General features: G+C 43.7%; 1 long non-coding RNA gene across 1 annotated transcript; it reads left to right on the forward strand.

Annotated features, from left to right (window-relative positions):
- Nucleotides 1–4,846: 4,846 nt before the first annotated feature.
- Nucleotides 4,847–6,189, forward strand: LOC140700519 (uncharacterized). Its single transcript, XR_012078930.1, has 2 exons — nt 4,847–5,024; nt 5,741–6,189. It is a non-coding gene; the product is annotated as an uncharacterized lncRNA (long non-coding RNA).
- The last annotated feature ends 12,494 nt before the right edge of the window (nt 6,190–18,683 follow it).

Consider the following 18,683-nt stretch of genomic DNA (forward strand, 5'->3'; position numbering starts at 1 on the left):
AAATAGATGTTCTTCAGAATAAAAGGGAAAACTGATGTGAATCTTTAAGAATTCTAAGAAGTTTTATGCTTAGGGCAGGCTGCTTTAGCCAATGCACCTCCAACTTTCCGGTGACATACAAAAATGATGACATTTCTCCCATCTTAAGGAAAGCCCTCTCCTGACCCCATATTCTCCTCCAGCTGTGGCCCCTTTAATTGGCTTCCTTAATAGCAACACTCGTTCAAAGAGTTGTGTTTAAATGTACTCTCTCTCCCTCTCCTCACCCTGGTCTCTCTTGAACACACCCCATCAGTGTTTTGCTCCCACTTAGATCTTGTCAGGTCCCTAGTAGCTTCCATGTTGCTAAATCCAGTGGTCAATGATCTGCCCTCAGCTGCGGTGACCACTGCAGAATCTGATGTAGTTTAATCAGCCTCTCCTCCTGGAAGCACTCCCTTCGGTTGGCTTCTAGGATCAATCCCACATTCCTCTAGTGTCTCATCTCTCACAGTGGCCACTCCTTTTCCATCTCCGATGGTTCTTCTCTTTCACAGACCACGCAAGAGGGTGGGACAGCCCAGGTCTCAGCCCTTGGATGACTGCTCTACTCACATGATCTGGTATGGTGACCTCAGCCAGTCTATATGCTGACAGCTCCCAAATTGCTGTCTACAGCCTGGACCTTTCCCCTGAATTCCAACTACATACTTGACATCCTCACTTGGATGTATCTAATTCTAATATGCATCTCATACCTAACATACCCAAAAAGGGAACTCCTAATCTTCCCACAATAAACCGTTTCTTCTCCCATATCATTAAATAACAACTCCATTGTTTATATTTTTAGGCTTCAAACTATGGAGTCATGATTGATTCCTCTTTTAGCCCCCACATCTGATCAATCAGAAAATTGTCTTGGCTCTATGTACACCCTATATCTAGAATTTCCACTGGTACCACCCTGGTCTAAGTGTCCATCATCCATTGTCTCTTGCTCACACTCTCTTAGGCTCCTAACTGGTCTCCTGGCTTCTGCCTTTGCTCACTATGGGCTATTTTTCACCAAGCAACCAGAACTATCACTTCAGTACATAAGTCAGACCATGCTATTCAGTCCTCTGTTTGGAGCCCTCCAATGTCTTCCCAGTTCACTCAGGGGAAAAGCCAGACTCTATCTGATGGTTTTCAAACCTCCGTTTCATCTAGTGTCTTCTTTCTCCTTACTCAGACCATGCCAGTCCTGCTGGATTCCTTGCTGCTCCTCAAACATACCAGGCCTGCTCTTGGATCAAATTTCTTCCTTCTGGAATTCTCTCCCTCAGCTCTGCACATATCTTACTCCCTCATCTTCTCAGGTCTTGGCTTAAATATCACTTTTCATTGAGTCCTTCCCTGATCACCTTATTTAAAATAGCATCCTCCTACACCCACACCTGGTACCTACTATTACTCATTCCTAATTAATTTTTTCCTTATGCTTATCACCATTTAATGTACCATGATTTAACTTATTTATTCATTCATTCTGTATCTTCCTGTCCTCTAGTGTAAGCTCCATGAGGGCAGAGACTTCTTGCCTGCTTTTTCACTGTTGTATCCTGTGGTTCATTGCAGGTGCTCGGAAATGTTATTAGAATGAATTGTATCAATGATTAAAGAATGGATGACAGAGTTTGTTCTCTTCTACGATTATCATTATGGCTCTTCTCTAGAAAAGTCTGAGAGTCTCTGTGGGAAGCAGCCAAGAGCCATGCAGTGTTTAGAGCAGGAGAGAGAGGGTGGTGACAAAGGAGGATTTGGGGGCAACTGTCTTGGGGAGAGTGTGGTGGATGGATTTGGGGGTGGGTAGGGAGGCATGGGGAGGAAACTGGGGGCAGGTTGGCCAATAGGAGGCCATTTTAATAGTCAAGAAAAAACCTAATGATGACTTTGGGGTTTAAGCCTTTGTGACTGGGACAGAGACACAGCACTGCCAGGGAAATGCCAACAACTGGAGAGGGAGCCACCTCTGAGGCAGCTCAGTTATGACCTTCCTTCCTGCCTTCATATTTCCCAATAAGCAAGTGATTTTAATAATTATTAGAATGGAAAAGCAAACTATTATTTTTGCATGAACATCTTTGGTTGAAAAAATTTGTCTCATCCATGCTCCATCTCTTTGAGGAAAGTGATAGGCTTTTGTTTTTCTTCAGGAAATATAGGGATGTACTAATAAATGCTTCAGTGTATTTTTCTACAATGCCATTTTTGCTCCCCAAATGCAAATTCTACAGCTGGATACTAAAACCATATTTTTAATATTATATTGGCAGTAATCTGAAAAATAAGACTCTGGTATAAGTGAAATAAGTCAGATAGAGAAAGGCAAATACTATATGATCTGACTTATATGTGGAATCTAAAAAAAAACCCCCAAAACACAAGCTCATAGAAAAAAGGTAATATTTGTGGCTACCGGGAGGTGAGGAGGGCAGGGGGACTTGGATGAAGGTGGTCAAAATGTACAAACATCCAGCTATAAGTCCTAGGATGCATGCATAACGTGATGACTATATGTAGCACTGCTGTATGGTATATTTACAAGTTAAGAGAGTAGATCACGAGTTCTTCTCAAAAGGAAGGAAAGAATTTTCTTTCTTTTTCTTTATAATATCTATATGAGATGATGGATGTTAACTAAACTTACTGTGGTAATCATTTCACAATATATGTAAATCCAATCATTAGACTGTATTCTTTAAATTTATACAGTGCTGTGTGTTAATTACATCTCAGTAAACTGGGAAAAAAAGACTCTGGTGCCCAATACCTTTGCAACTCCTAAACATAATTCTCTTGGTCTCTCTCTTTCTCTCTCTCAGTACCTAGTTATCTATCCATCCAACCATCTATCATGATAATAGCAATCAGGTATGTAGCTCATTTATAAAAATATTCCAGGGACTGTTTTGTGCTTTGCAGATGTTCATTTAATTCTTACAACAACTTTACGAAGTAGGCTAACTGCTATACAAGCCGACTCTAATTCTCAGCTTCTTAATACAATACAAGTTTGTTTTTCACTCAAGTAATAGTTCATGCAGGTATTTGGCCAGCAGCCTTCCACGTGGTGATTCAGGGGACCCAGGCTCCTTCCACCTAGGGGCTCCATCACCTCCAGGGCTTCAGGGTCCTCTTAGGCACCCATAGATGGGGGATAGGATGAGAGGGAATGTGGAGGGTCACCCAGGAATTTTTCATGGGCCAGGCCTGGAATTAGTGCACATCACTCCCCTCACATTCCGTTCACTGGAGAAGTCAGTCCTGCAGCAGACCTATGAGTGAGGGAGGCTGGGCTGGGAAGGACAGTCAAGCTGTGTGTGAGTAGTTGGCACATATCCGTCTTTGCCAAAGGCGGGCACCAGTATGTTCGTTTACATCTGAGAAGACCAAGGTCTAGAAGGTTGAGAGACTGCCCAAGATTACATCAATAAAATGTGATGGAGCCAGGATTCCAACCCAAGCTGTCAGCCCCCAGAGTGTAGGCTGTCTATCAATACAACTATGATGATGTCCCTGGGAGGTGAGGGCCCAGTGACCCCCTGCTGCCCAAACAAGTGGGGGGAAAAAAGGAACAATGACTTCTAGATCCCCAGAGGGCTCCCATTTCTCTGCTCACTCTCAACCTGCTGTTTCCCCTGAGTGTACAGCCAAGAGGGCCAGAAACTCAGCCACTATCCCAAGTCCACTCCCCTCCCTGCCCCGCCAGCTGCTTGACAATCGGGGAGCCAGCCTCAGCAGTCCTCCAGTCACAAATGCCTGTCGCCCAGGGCATGCTGTCCTCTTAGCAGGAAGCCGGCCCGGCAGGTGGGTGGGCTGTGGGGGAAGGGGTCAACTGGAAGGTGGAGGAGAGGGGCTGGCGGCATAAAGACGTTCCAAGTAGTCCTTGACAGTAATTTCCGTCGAGGAGGTGGTGTTCGGAACATCATAGGCTATCATTTTATTTTAGGCTCTTTCATGGGGCCAGGGCAGCAGGGGGGAACCTGGAGACTTTGCTTCCACCCTCTTCTCCGCTGCGCACTGGCGGTAGCTCCCTGCAAGTCGCTCAGTCACGCTCTCGGGGCCAAGTGAGTCTGGACGTGATCGAGGCATGCGGCGTGGGGGGTGCGGGGAGTCTTAGGACCGAAAGTAGCTCACTAAAACTAGGGGTCCTCGCCGCACAAAATGCACGTAGCCATCTAACTGGGCAGGAGGATGCAGACTTCCCGGAGGGAATCCCCAACCACTGGTTAAGATCGGCGGGACTCCGGGGAGTTTTAGCTGGCGTGCTCCTGCTCTCCGAAAGCCGTGGAGAACCGCTCCCCCTGGCTCTGCTGCCTCCTGTGGAAGGAAACCTCGCAGGCACCTCCTGGGCTCCTGTGCCAGCCGCCCCGGGGCCCGCTGGGCCGTGGAAAGCACAGCCCCTCCCCGCAAGCCAAGGCCGCTGGCGGCCTGGCACCGCGCCCCCGGACGTGCTGGCGGACAGACAGCCCTCTCCACCGAGCCTCGTGCGGGGTGAGTCACGGCCCAAGCGCCTCTGATTCACAGGTAGCATTTATTCGACAAAGGAGGTTGAAGGGGACTTGCTTCCCTCTGTGACAGCTCATCCTTAAAATCATTTGCTTCTTCGCCGTCAGGGGAGGGTTTCTGCCGTGCGCAGCCTTTCAGCTGCTCCCCGGGAGCTGGGGGAGAGGCCGGCTGCAGCTGTCCTGGGCACAGGAAGTCCAGGAGCTCCTTGTGAAACGTAAGGGGAACTATAAATACTGTAAAAACTGAGAGCCTCCAAGTTCAAAGGAAGTCCGGATGTGGTCAAGGTCAGGCTGAGGAACAAAGGGGGCCCAGAGGGAGATTTTTCTGCTTCCTCTGAACCTCCACGATTCCCTGCTGACCTCCCGGAAAAGCCAGAATCCCTTAGCATTTCAAGTCCTCTAACTCAGGTCCCATTTACCTTTGCAGCTTCAGGAAACTACAGCTCCAGGTAGCCTCCCTCAGTGACACCAGTGTGCTGCCAGGTTTTCCAGGTACATGCTCTCAATGTCCTGTTCTTCCCCCAGACTACCCTTCTTCTCTTTCCATCCATCTCCATCCCATCCTTGCTCCAGGCCTGCCTGTAATCTATGTCCCCCAGAAACTTTTCTAGACCATTATGAACATAAAGAAGCATAGTCACTCACTCTTGATCGAGTGCCTACCATTGCCATGCTTTACAAACCTCACATTTGATTCTTTCATCAATCTTTCAAGGCAAGCATTCTCATCTTGTTTTATAGGTGAGGAAATTGGATTTGAAGGAGTTAATTAAATCTCCTGAGGTCATGCCGCTTGTAAATGACAGGGCAGCAGCTCTTGCCCAGCTGGCTTTAAAACCACTGTGTTACGCTGCTACACCCATGCATGTGTGCAGGCACCCATCTGTCTGCCTGTGCCTGCACCCTCCCATCCATCCATTCGACTGACCAACGCTTCTCAGACTTTTGTTCCTCTCCCAAACCTACCGGTAGCAAGGCACCTCTCGTCCTCTTCCAACATCCTGGGACATCAGTATCTGTGCCCCTCCCAGCAGCCCAATGTGGTTCAACTTCTTTCCTAGTGTAGACATTACCGTTCTAACCAGATTAGAATCACTAAGGACAGGGGTCATGCGTCCCTCATAAAGCCTACCCCAGCCCTTTGGGCATTTTGGACAGTTACTGACAACTGGCTAATGACTGAATATTTACCCTGCTTTCATGGGCAGGCTGACCACATGACCAGAAGCCAGGAGACCAAGTCTTCAGATGACCAGGGCCAGGGAAGGCCATGCAAGAAAAATCAAAAACAGAGAAAGGACCTCTTGCCAGAGTCCTGAGCCAGAGTCTCCTGGAACCCCAAAGAATCCTAGTTTTACATTCTTTAAAAGACTTTTTGACAGGTGTACACTGCTGTCAAAAGACTCCTGCAGCAAGCATGGAAATTTAGCCTTGAGATTGTAATCACAGGAAACAGCACTCAGTTTCCTAAGCAACCATAATTCTTTTTCTCTCCATCCTGTGTGCCTCTCATATGACAATGAGATCTCTGATGCCTGGAAGACAAATCCAAAATGCTCTTCAATAGCAGCCCAAGTGGTATTTTTAAAAGACCCTGGAGATCCTGGTCCTACGTGGCACAAGGAAAAGGAAATAAATAAAGCAGCGGCTGCCTGAACCCAACTCTCTTCCTGTTTACATAGGCTGGTGGACAAATAAGCAGTCATTTTACAGTCATCCATGCACATCTGTGTTGACTGAATGGTGTGGTCCCCACCGTACCCCTGCCCCCAGCTTTGGCTGGATTCTCCTCTTTATTCCTGATCACTCTTCATGCATTATTCTCAGTGCACTGTATTCCGATCAGCTGTTTACTTGGATGCTTCCACCACTGGGCTGTGAATTTCTTGAGGATGATAACCATGTCGTCATCATCACCATCATCACCACCATCATCACAGTGATAGTTCACGTCTTTCAGTGCTAACTGTGTGATGGACATTGTGTTGGCTGCTCTGTGAGCAGCATTAATGGAATTACTGGTGGCTGGTCCAGAAGCCTGGGGGAAGCTTCCTGGAATTGGCAACCACCAGAAGGTGTGCTCCAGAAACGCTCCTGCCCTGGGTGTGCAAAGCATCCTTCCTAGTTTATTCACCTGCCTCCATCCTTCTATCTTACATATTCCCTGTCTGGCTATTATTTTGACATTGTAGTGCCAGTCTTTACACTGAGTTCAAAAAGCATAGCCACTTGATTTCTTGGAGATGACAAGTTCTTTTGCATTAAAAGGAAAAAATAAGATTGGCCAATGTTTCTACCAAATAGTTTTTTTTTAAGTGCTTTTTTACCTTGGAATAAGATATTCCAATTTGTCCTGATCTTTCCGGTCTCTTTTAGAATGTTTTTCAGTAAACCTTCAATCTGAAACCAGAATTTTTCCCCCTCGTACATTTCAATAGGTGTTTCTCTAACGCAGTGCAAGTCACTTTTAGCGATCAGCATCCAGAATCAATCACTCCTCATGCTCTTAATTAAATCTGCAAGTTGGAAACTAGTTAGTGAGATTCTTTGTTGAGAAATACCAAGAGGAACATAAGCAGGCTTCATTTCTGGTTGTAACAATGCCAGTTTTCCATAATCTGACCTTCACTTGACTTCAGTGGACCAGGACCTTTCTTCAAAGCAGTGTATGTATTTTTATAACCTAGATGCACGAATGACGACAGAGGATTATCTTCGGTCATTAAAGATGTTGGAACACTCTTTATTACAGATGGAAAAAAAATAGCCCTGCGGTTAGTTTGGATTCCTGTTTGAAGCTGACTTGAGTTGTCTTTTGTTGTCTCAAGGTTGGACTCCAACTGTAGGATTATAAGTACCTGGGTTCTTTAGGACCAATATTTAAAAGCAGATTAGATATGTGACTCATGCATTCTGTAGAATGTATAATATGTGATCATAATAAAATGCAGATATACTCACAAACGAAAAAACTACTTGTATTCTCATCCCTGAGGAAGCTGTGTTTATTTTCAAGGAAAACTTATTTATGCATTGTGTTCAGGATGTATGCCATGTTTTATTCTTCTGTGATTTTTAATAATTTGTTTTATAAGAAAAGAATCTACACATCCTTCTGGAATACGAATAAATAAATGATCAGGGACAGAGAAAACTGGCATTGACACAAGATACTTATGTCAAAAGAAATTTAATTTGACCATAAAGCTTTTTTTTTGAAGTATAAATGATTAACAATGTTGTGTTAATTTCTGGTGTACAGCATAGTGATTCATTTATACATATATGTATTCCTTTTCATGTTCTTTTTCACTATAGGCCATTACAAGGTATTGAATACATTTCCTTGTCCTATACAGTAGCACCTTGTCATTCATCTATTTAATATACAGTAGTTAGTATCTACAAACCCCAAACTCCCAGTTTATTCCTCCCCACCCCCTTTTACCCATGGTAACCATAAGTTTGTTTTCTATGTGAGTCTATCTCTGTAAATAAGTTCATTTGTGCCCCACTCCTTTTTAAGATTCCATGTATAAGTGATATATATAGTATTTTTCTTTCTCTTTCTGGCTTACTTCACTTAGTGACCATAAAGCTTCTGATCACTGTTAACCACACTGCAATGCTGGGGAGGGGCTTCAAGGCAGCATAATAGAAGGACGGGTCACTCACCCTCTCACACAAATACGACATACAATGCTGAATTTAAGACAAAGATGCAAAACTGTGCAAGTAATGAAGAGTCCATCTCCAGTCTTGACATTTGTTTGCTGAGAATCTTCAAGCTCACCTTCCCCCTTTCCCTGATGGTCCACCACCGGGCAAGCTAAGGAGCCTGCTCAGGGTCAACCTCCTTTGACACCAGTGGGAAGCTCAAACCATGCAAAGCCCCGGACTCTGGTGCAGGAACCATCACCCCATTCCCAGCTTCTAAACACACACACAAAACCCAGCCAATCTCTGTCCCCTGCTCTCTCAAGCCATTTTTGGACCTCCTTCAAAGACTGCCCTGCACTCCCCAGAAAACCTCATCATGAGAGTAATAAACCTCTTCATATCCTCTTGGTGTGTGTGTGTGTGGCATTGTCAATTTTGACATCTGAATCAAATTTTGGGTGGGGGGAGTCCATCCTGCCTCTGCAAGGTGATCACAGCAATATGGCATGATCCTATTAAAATTTTTTTATATGTACACACATTAATGATTATACCTGTGAGCAGAACACCAAACCACAGAGAAACATACTGAAACATTAACAGCGATTAAGTGATTATCTCTAAGTTGAAGGATATGGGTATTTTTCTCCTTTACATATTTCTCTGTACTTTCTAAAATTCTTGCTAAAAAGATACTCTTTTAAAAATATGTAAGTAAAAACAATGTTGCATACAATATAGAGGCAAAAATGTTGTGCCTTGGGGAGTGGGAATAAAACTCAGTGGTAGAGCACGTGCTTAGCTTGCACAAGGTCCTGGGTTCAATCTCCTGTACCTCCATTAAAAAATAGAAAGATAAATAAAACAGCGAAGTTTTTAAAAAATGTGCCTTAACTAAGAGTAAAAAAGAAAATGCTCAAGTCATTTTGATTTGTTTTGTTAATCCTGAATTACATACACAAAAACCCAAATCAAGCCTCCCATGGTGTGTTCTTCCTCTTTCTCTTAAAAAAAAAAGGAGGAAATATAACTGCATGAATTTAAGTTTCACTTTTTAGGAAAATTTTAATCTAATCTTTGAAACTATTTGGATGAGAGTCAGCATGAGGAAACATATTTCTGCTAAAAAAAAAAATCCTTATCCTCAGGACTCAAAGGCTGAACTGAACTCTTTTAAATCGAGAGCCATTAAAAAATGTTAATTAAAAATGTATTAACATTAGCATCCTGTACATGTGTGGCCATTTCCTGTCTTGCAGATTTTCACTCTAAGGACAGTAGCTCTTGTTCTGTAAATTTCCTATCAGAAAGACTGGAATAGGAAAGAGACAGAAACTATTACATGCCAGACACACGGCGCCTCCTGGGGAAGGGGTGTTATTTGCCTCTTAGGGCCGAGGGGACTGGTTTGCAAGGTCACGTGACTAGGAAGTTGCAAAGCTAACGTTCAGAATCAGGCAGTCTGACTTAGAAGCCCCACTTTATGATCCAACCCTCCTTACTTACCGCTGGATGGTCCCAAAGCAGCCTGATTTAAGGGGCTGAACAAATGGTGGGCAGTGATCCTTAAACCTGAGGTGCACCACAGTCACCTGGAGGGCTGGTTAAGACGCAGACTGCTGGATCCCGCTGCCAGAAACTGGGACTCAGCAGGTCTGGATGGTGCCTGAGAATGTACATTTCTAACAAATTCCCAGGTGAAGCTGATGCTGTTTTTAGCATCCACACTGAGAACCATTGGGTGAGAGCAGGACGGTAACTCTGGGGCTTTCCAAGGCAGATGGTTCAAGGCCTGGGTCTTAGAGCCCTTAAGAAGTTCCTCTAATTTATTGGATGCTTAAGGCTGCCAGAGGGCCCCATCCTGCAGATGGCCACTCCTCAACACACAGGGCTGTTCCTCCGCTTGCCCCGGGCTTCCCTCTAGAGTGGCGTCCTCCTCTGCTCAGTTGATTAATTAGCTACCCCCCCAGGTGTGGTTTCACAAGGCCAATTACTTACCAGCCAGGAAATTTCTTCTTTTGTTTCTGCCTTCAAATGCCTACATTTAAATAGCGCCCCCAAGGGGGTGTCACCAGGCTTGGGGAAGTGAAAGGAACTTCAGTCTCCTGAGACCAGTCACGGGAGACCCGAAGCAGATCTGAGAGGCTGGGTCCAACCTCTGGCCCCTTAGTCGCTGCCACAAGAGTCTGCTGATGTTGTTGGCCCCCTTGTCTGGGGATGAAGCATTTCCTTGGCTCCCCTTTGGGGAAAAATAAGGATTAATTATGCTCTCAGGAGAGAGAAGAAACTGCTCAGCCTTTAAGCTACATTAACTCCTTTAGGTCCCAGACTTTCTCCAAATCCTTAGAAACTGGCAGGAAATTAAAGAAAGTCTCAAGAATCTGGGCGGGGTGGGGGCGCTGGTGGGAGGAAGGGTATTGCCAAGGTTAAACAGGTTGTGATCTGATGTCTAGTTTTATCTGGCACGTGGTGAAATGCCTTGTAAATAGTGCTCAGAAAAAATGTCAAGGAACAAGCCCCAAATTAAAACCACGGGACAATCTCAGTGCAGAAAGAGTCCCCTCCTTGGCTGCCTTCGCACTAGACGTCCTACGGTCTGCTTTTCCCTTCCCTCTCCATTGTCTCTTTTTTTTTTTTTTCCTGTCAAGCCTTGAGAAAAGTACATTAGTTTGCTCCATGGTACAGGTTAGTTTTTGGTTTCTGGAATTTTGGGTAAGCATCCTACCATCTTAAAACAGGGTCAGTTAAGGCTGCCAGGGGGATTCCTCAGGCCAGAGGGTAGCCCTTACTTACTTCGCTTCACAGACACCCATCCCCATCCGGCCACAGGCCAGGGGATTTGGGTCAAAATGGGGCCACAGCCGAACCCAACACAGGCCTGCCTCACGCTCAGCAAGTCCCACGCAACCTGCTGATGACAGGGAGAGAAATATGTAAATTATAAGCTGGAGCGAGGACAGTACGTGTTAAGTCCTGCCAAGCTGCAGTCGTTAGACCAAATCTTGCATGTCGTGAGTGGAGCCAGCATGAACAAACAAACCATGTTCTGTCACGCTGCGGCTCCCGGGCGCTCATCCCCGTGGCCGTCATCCTCCTGGCTTGAGTTCCTCAGCGTCTTGGCCTGAGCTTTGGCAGTTGTGACTCAGTCTAAAGCCAAGTAAGCCCGCAGGGGGCCGAGCAAGTGCCTCGGGGACTGCTAGTGGACCTGGACACAGGACCCCGGGAAAAGTGAGGGTGTGCTAGGGACAGGGAAGGTGGACAGCCCGTGAAGGCTGTGGAAGGGAGAAATGTGAGCTCGCACGAGCCCTGCCCTGGGGCCCCAGCACAGCGACGATGTGAGGCCGGCGGCCCACTCAGTCCGGCCAGGTGCAGCGCCCAGCCCAGCCCCAGGTGTGAAGCAACCTCCTGGAAGGCCCTGGAAGAGCCTGCAGGAACCCCTCCTCTGCTCCCCGGGTTCCTTGTTTCGTCACACTCTCAGGACGGTGCCTGAGATCAGCTTGCCTTCATTCTGTGCTGTTTGTACTTACTGGTGTTGTTGAAGGAACCCCCAGATTGTTTCATTTTGCTCCAGAAACTCCTGGGAGCAGAAGCATCTGTCACTTGCGAACTTGTTAAAAATGCACAATCTCTTTGGGATTGGCTGATACAAACTACGATGGACAGAACAGATAAACAACAGGTCCTACTGTATAGCACAGGGAATTAATTATATTCAATGGCTGGTAGTAGCCTGTAATGATAGAGAATATGTGTATATATATGTGTATATACACACACACACATATATATATATATAACTGAATCACTGCGCTGTATACCAGAAACATACAACATTACAAATCAAAAAAAAAAGAAAGAAAAAAAAGAACAACACACCATCATGTTATACACCTAAAAAATTTATTGAAAAGTAGGTACAAGTTTTTTAAGCCATAATGGTGAAGTTTGATGCTAAGAAAATGCTGATACACTTAGTATCTGTTATCGCCTTAGTATTGCCATCACTTCATGAAGCAAGTAGTAATAAATCTGAATTTTTACAGTTGGGAAAATAACTACAAAGGAAAAGAAATACAGAATATCAGGCCCCACCCTGCATCCACTAAGTCAGCATCTGCCATTTAAGATGCTCCCAGATGATTCCTAGGAACATTAAGGCCTGAAAAGCATGGCCTTGAGCACTGGTTCCCAAACTTGGCCGCACTTTTGGGGAGTTTTAAAATATGCTGATGCGTGGGCTCCGTCCTGAGAGATTCTGACTCATTTGGTGGACTTTGTGGCCTGGGTATCAGGATTTTTAAAGGATTCCAAGGCGATTCTAACATGCAGTAAAAGTTGCATATATTGCATAAAATACCTTCAGATTTTTCTCCTAGATCAGTGCTTCTCAAGTTTTAATGTCACAGGAATCATCAGGGCATCTTGTAGAAATTTGGATTCTCATTCAGTTGTCCTGAAGCAAGGGCAGTTCTGTAGCCCTAACGAGCTCCCAGGTAATGCCAATGCTGCTGGTCCAAGGACTTGACTTTGAGAAGCAAGGTTTTAAGACAGATGAGGGCGACCATCGGAAAGAAAGGCAGTGAATTAACAGGGAAAATCCAATTGTGACACATCGGCACCTGGGCTGCAGGGAGAAAGGCCTCAGGAACAAGAGCTAAGGAGATGGGCGCTTTAGTTTCCTCCTACAAGCTGTGGAAGTTTGAACAAATTATGTAATCTTTCTGATCGTCAGTTCTGTTAACTGGAAAATGGAGATAAGAAAGCCCATTTAACAGAGCTATATAAAGACATAAGGTGACCTGCAATCCCAGGGTTTCCTGTGGAAGAAAACCCAAACAAAGAACCAGGACCGATACTAAACACTATACGTCAGTCAAGCCTTTAATCACTTACTGCAAAGTACGAACTGGAGGCTAAGCTGGCGAAAGTACCGCCCTCCTCTTCCATTTTTTCCCCATGAAGTGGCTCTCATTGAAGGGCAGGTGGATCACCGCAGATGTGTGGAATTGCCTTAGTGCTCAGGGAGTCCCAAACAAAGGCTCCTGCAATAGTAAGGCCCTGGGGACCAAGAGGAGCGAGAATGGGAAGAGATAGGAGCGGAAGGGTACGTAGTGCTGGAACGGGTACCTAGTGCTGAGTTAAGGTGGAAGAAGGTGCCAAGGCCTCCCTCCGCTCACAAGGGGGTCTTGGCAGAGGCACCTGAGGGAGGCCCCCGTGAAGACCCCTGATAAAGGGGCTTCCGTGTGGAGACACCTGGGCCAGGACTGCAGCGCTGCTGAAGAGCGTGGCCGGCCAGGGCAGCCTGCATCTGCGACTGCACTCCCTTTAAAGCCTGCGGGGCACTTGCTGAGTCTGGTGCAGGGAAAGCAGCTTTCTCCCTGAGGCCTTCAGAACTGCCTGTGAAAAACGTGACGCGTGGGTTTTTGGCCGTGAGCCAGACTCCTCAATAAAGATACAGAGGTACCAGGATAGCCAAGAAAACTTTGAAAAAGAACCAAGTTGGAGGGCTAGAAGTACCTGACATTAAATTTATAGTCATGACCTCAATAACAAAAAAAGCTTTTTGTAATTTATAACTGTGAAGTTGTTTGTAATATTTCCTGTAGTTACTTACAGCATCGCTCTCATTTCTGATATTGGTAATTTTGTCTTTTCCCCCTGATCAGTCTGGATAGAGGTTTATCAATTTTATTGATCTTGTCAAAGAAGCAGCTTTTTGTTTTATTGACTTTCTCTGTTGTTTTTGTTTTCTATTTCATTGATTTCTGATCTTTTATAATTTCCTCTTTTCCTGCTTATTTTTGGCTTAATTTTTTTTTGCTAGTTTTTTAATGGAGGCTAAGATCACCGATTTGAGAGCTTTCTCTTTTTCTAATATAGGTATTTATAGTATCAGTTTCCCACTAAATACTCTTTAGCTGCATTCCAAAAATGTCGATATGTTGTGTTTTCATCCAGTTAAAATCCTTTCTTATTTCCATTTTGATTTAGTCTTTGATCATGAACTATTTTGCAGCGTGTTATTTTCCAAATTGTTCAAGTTTTTTTCTAGATATCTGTTATTGATTTCCAATGTAATTCCACTGTAGTCAGAGATCATATTTTATGTAGCTTGAATCCTTTTAAATTTGTTGAGACCAAAATACTATTTGGCCTAATGTTCTATATTCATAAAAACTTCGTGTGCACTTGAAATAAGTGTATTTTGCTGTCATTGGATGGAGTGCTCTACAAATGTAATTAGATGAAGTGGTTAATAATATTCCTTAATACCTTGATTTGTCTGCCTATTTTTTCTGTAAATAGTTGGAAGAGGGGTGTTGAAGTCTCTATAATTTTACATTTGTCTATTTTTCCTTGTATCTCTATCAGTTTGGCTTCATATATTTAGAAAGTGTTGTGTGTATAAACATTTAGGACTGTTACACCTTTTTGATGAATTCACCTTTTATCATTATGGTAGTGTTCTTTACTTTGAAATTTAATTTGCCTGTTATTAACACAGCCACTCCAGGTTACTTCTGATTCATGTTAGCAAGCTGTATCTTTTTTCATCCTTTTACTTTTAACCTAAATATGCTTTCATATTAAAATGGATTGATTGTAAGAACTATATAGTTAGGCCTTGTTTTTTTAATCTAATCTGAAAATCTTTGCTTTTTAATTGAAATATTTACATTTAAACCTTACATTTAATGCGATTATTGATTTGAATACTTTTCTATTTTCTTTTTCTAATTAAAATTTTAAAAATTTTTATTGAAGCATAGTTGATTTACAATGTTAGTATCAGCTGTACAGCAAAGCAGTTCAGTTATACATATGTATTTTTTTCTTTTCAGATTCTTTTCCATTATATATTATTACAAGAAATTGAATATAGTTCCTTGTGCTATACAGTAGTTCCTTGTTGTTCATCTGTTTTATATATAGTAATATGTATCTGTTAAGCCCAAACTCCTAATTTATTCCTCCCCCACTCTTTCTCTTTTGGTAGCCAGTGTGTTTTCTATGTCTGTGACTCTGTTTTGGGTTTGTAAATAGAATTTGTATTTTTTTTTTTTAGATTCCACACACAAGTGATATCATATGATATTTATCTTTCTCTGTCTGACTTACTTCACTTAATACGATAATCTCTGCATGTTGCTGCAAATGACGATGTGGCATTCTTTGTTATGGCTGAGTAATATTCTTTTGTGTGTGTGTGTGTGTGTGTGTATGACATCTTCTTTATCTATTCTTCTTTATCTATTCACCTGTCGATGAACACTTAGGTTGCTTCCATGCCTTGGCTATTGTAAATAGTGCTGCTATGAACATGGAGATGTGTGTATCTTTTTGAATTAGAGTTCCCTCTGGATATATGTCCAAGATCAAGTTTCTGGCAAGGCAAGTTTCATTCTAAGACCTCTTCCCTTGGCTTGTAGGTGGCTGCTATATCTCTGTGTTCTCACATGACCTTTTCTTCCTCCTGCTGAAGAGAGAGGTCTGGTTTCTTTCTCTTCTTATAAGACACTAATCCCATCGGGGCTCCACCCTCATGACCTCATCTAAACTAATTACCTCCCAAATGGCTCACCTCCTAATACCATCACGTTCTGTATTAGGGCTTCAACATATTTGGGAGCAATACAGTCAGTTAACAACCACCTTGGACAGAAGCGGAAGTCTTCTGAAACTGTGTTTTGGGAAAGACTAAATCTGCCAGATGTTAATAGCTTGTGTTATATATACTATACTGAGAAACTTTGGACTAAGCAGTTATTCAGGTCATTAATTGCAAGAATTCTCAGAGTCTCTAATGCCTTTGTGTGCAATATAAATCTCCAAAAGGAAGATATAGCATTAAACATTTCCCAAATGTATTGATCATGAAACCCTAAAAATGGCGGAGGCTTTTGATGGGTCCTGTTATTCTGGGCTTGCTATTTTTTTTGCATGACTATGTACCTATTCATTCTATATCCCTTGAGGAAAAGAACAGTTTGCTTTCTAATTCGTAGTTAAAGTGTTAAATGTGAAATGTTTTATACATATTATGTCATTTAATTTTCAGAGTAACCAGCCCTATTTGGTTCTGATTAGCATTTTATAGGTAAAGAAATTAAGCCTTATAAAAGTTGGTTAAGTTTACCAAGGTCATGTAGCTAGCAAATGGTGGAGCTGGGTTACAAGTCCATGTCTAATAGAATATAAACAAAAATAGGGGATACTGAATAAATAAAAAATAAACAGAGCCAAAGATCACCAGAAAAAGATGTGGGATACTGGGAAAGTATTTGTTTTCAACAGTGGTGCCCATTCTCTCTGTCTTCAGCATAGGAGTTACTAATATGCATGGTTCTCCACAAAGCACAGGTATAGGAACCCTTGCCCTCCCTTCCAGCAATCTCCCTCACATGGAAGAGGTGTCTGGTGGTTCCTTGGAGTAGAGAGTCCTGAGGGTAACTCTGGGAGGTGTCCTCACAGTCATTGTGTGTAGTAGTAAGAGAAGTCTTACTAATGTAGAAGTAAGGTCAGGTCAGTACTCTTTGGATGAGGCCACTGACCTTGTTCTAGGGCTGGAGTCCTGGGCTGGCCTTCTGTCCAGGGGAGTTCCTGGCCCTCGTACAGTGCCCCCCCAAGTACACAACACTTGTGTACTTGGCCACCCATTTGCCAATGTCAGATCTGTCAGAGTTGGGGTCCTACAGGCTTGTCCGCAGATCCAAATCTTTCTTCCCATTCGTGTGTTCAGGTCTTCCCATTTTCTTTTGGATCTCACATGTGAGATACTTAATCATTCAGCCACTTTTCAACTCCACTCAGGGGGAGAAGCCCATCGACATAGAAAGTAGTATGCTTCTCTTTGAGGGTAAGGCACACAGTCCTTTGAAAAGTGACGGGGGGAAGAGGAAAACCTGCCTATTTCTTCCTATAGTCTTACTACTGATAACCTAATCTTCTCATTCATTCATTCTCTCTCTCTCACATACGTACATTCTCTCCATGAGTCAGTCCATCACTGTACACGCTGTGGGTGCAAATTAAGTCATGTGTTAAGAGATAATTTGCTGCTTTCTATTTCATGAAAACATTGCAGTGATTCCGTTTATAAAGGAAGGGTCCTTTTATCTGAACAATTAAAATAATCTATCCCTAAGCCATGAATAAGTTGAAACATGAATAAGCAAGAGCCCAAAGAGGGAGAGGAGGACCAAATTCATTTGACAAGAAAAAGAAAAGTAGCCAAGGCACCAAACTAGTGCGGTGCTAGAGCAGAGACAGCCACGACTCCCGCTGTCTGAAGAAGCAGCTGACTATACTTAGACCATGCCAACCCCAGGCTGCCACCGCAGGAAAATGGTCCAGGCCACAGCAGCCACCTCTGAGAGGATTAGCCATCCACACATGCCTGTTTATCCCACTCTCCATCCGAATTCCAAGCTTCCCGCTCATCAGTTACTTACCCAAGTTTCCTCCTTTGTTCTGACCTAATTCCCACCCACCCTTCGTTCCTCTCCCTAGAAAAGTCCTCCCCCTCTGCCTCTTGGAATTCCCAATTCCCAAGGTGAGATCAGTGACCTCCTGTATTTTCCAACCTCTTCTCTGAAGACCGTATTCACCTTTTAACTCAAAGCTGGCTGCATCCTGGGGACACGTTTTCTATGCAGCCGTCTCAGGTGGATTATGTTTTCTCATTTACCCAAAGTGCTCCAGTGCCAGCCTTATGCCTCAATGACAATTTGAGTTTTATTCCCCCTTCTCTCTTGCAAACCTCTTTTGCTCCTTTGAGGCTCACACCATCTGACTACCCCACTCTTCTTCCTCCGTGTTATTGTCACTGACTAGTAGCCTCTGGGACTTTCTTCCTCATTCTCAGTAAAACTAACTTGCGATTCAGTTTTCTTATCTCTTCCCCCGTCATTCTTCTTGCTGATTTCAACATGCAGGCTGATGATTCACCCACTACCACGGGCTCCTGGTTTCTTGACGTCCTCGTTCTCACTGACGTTTTCTTCTACTCCACCTCAGCGATCCACTATGCCTTAGATCCCTGCATCAACCAAAATGACATAATCTCCAAAATTTCAAACGCAAATATCTTACTCTGGCTACAAATATTATCCTTCCAAGGTACTTGCGGAAGTACACGTTCTTCAAAAGTGCTTTTCCTTTTTTTGTTGTGACCTTCAGTCCATCCATTTTTCTTTATCCATATCTATCATCACCCCCTCCTTACCCTTCATTTCTTCTTTTTGAGCTCATATTCCATGATCCATCACTATGGCTTCATCCTGAACTTCCTTGCCCTATTGAACGAAGGGTGGCGGTCCAATAAATAGCACCTTTCTTCCTGCCGGGGTTCTGAGAACTTGAGACATAAAAATTAAAATCGACACAAATAAAAGCAGATGAAGATGATGTTCATCCACACCTCTACATTTAAAACAGATCAAGGACCTTCTGTAGCACAGGGGACTGTATTCAATACCCTGTAATAACATA

The sequence above is a fragment of the Vicugna pacos genome, chromosome 2, assembly GCF_048564905.1.
Source record: "Vicugna pacos chromosome 2, VicPac4, whole genome shotgun sequence".
Classification (NCBI taxonomy): domain Eukaryota; kingdom Metazoa; phylum Chordata; class Mammalia; order Artiodactyla; family Camelidae; genus Vicugna; species Vicugna pacos.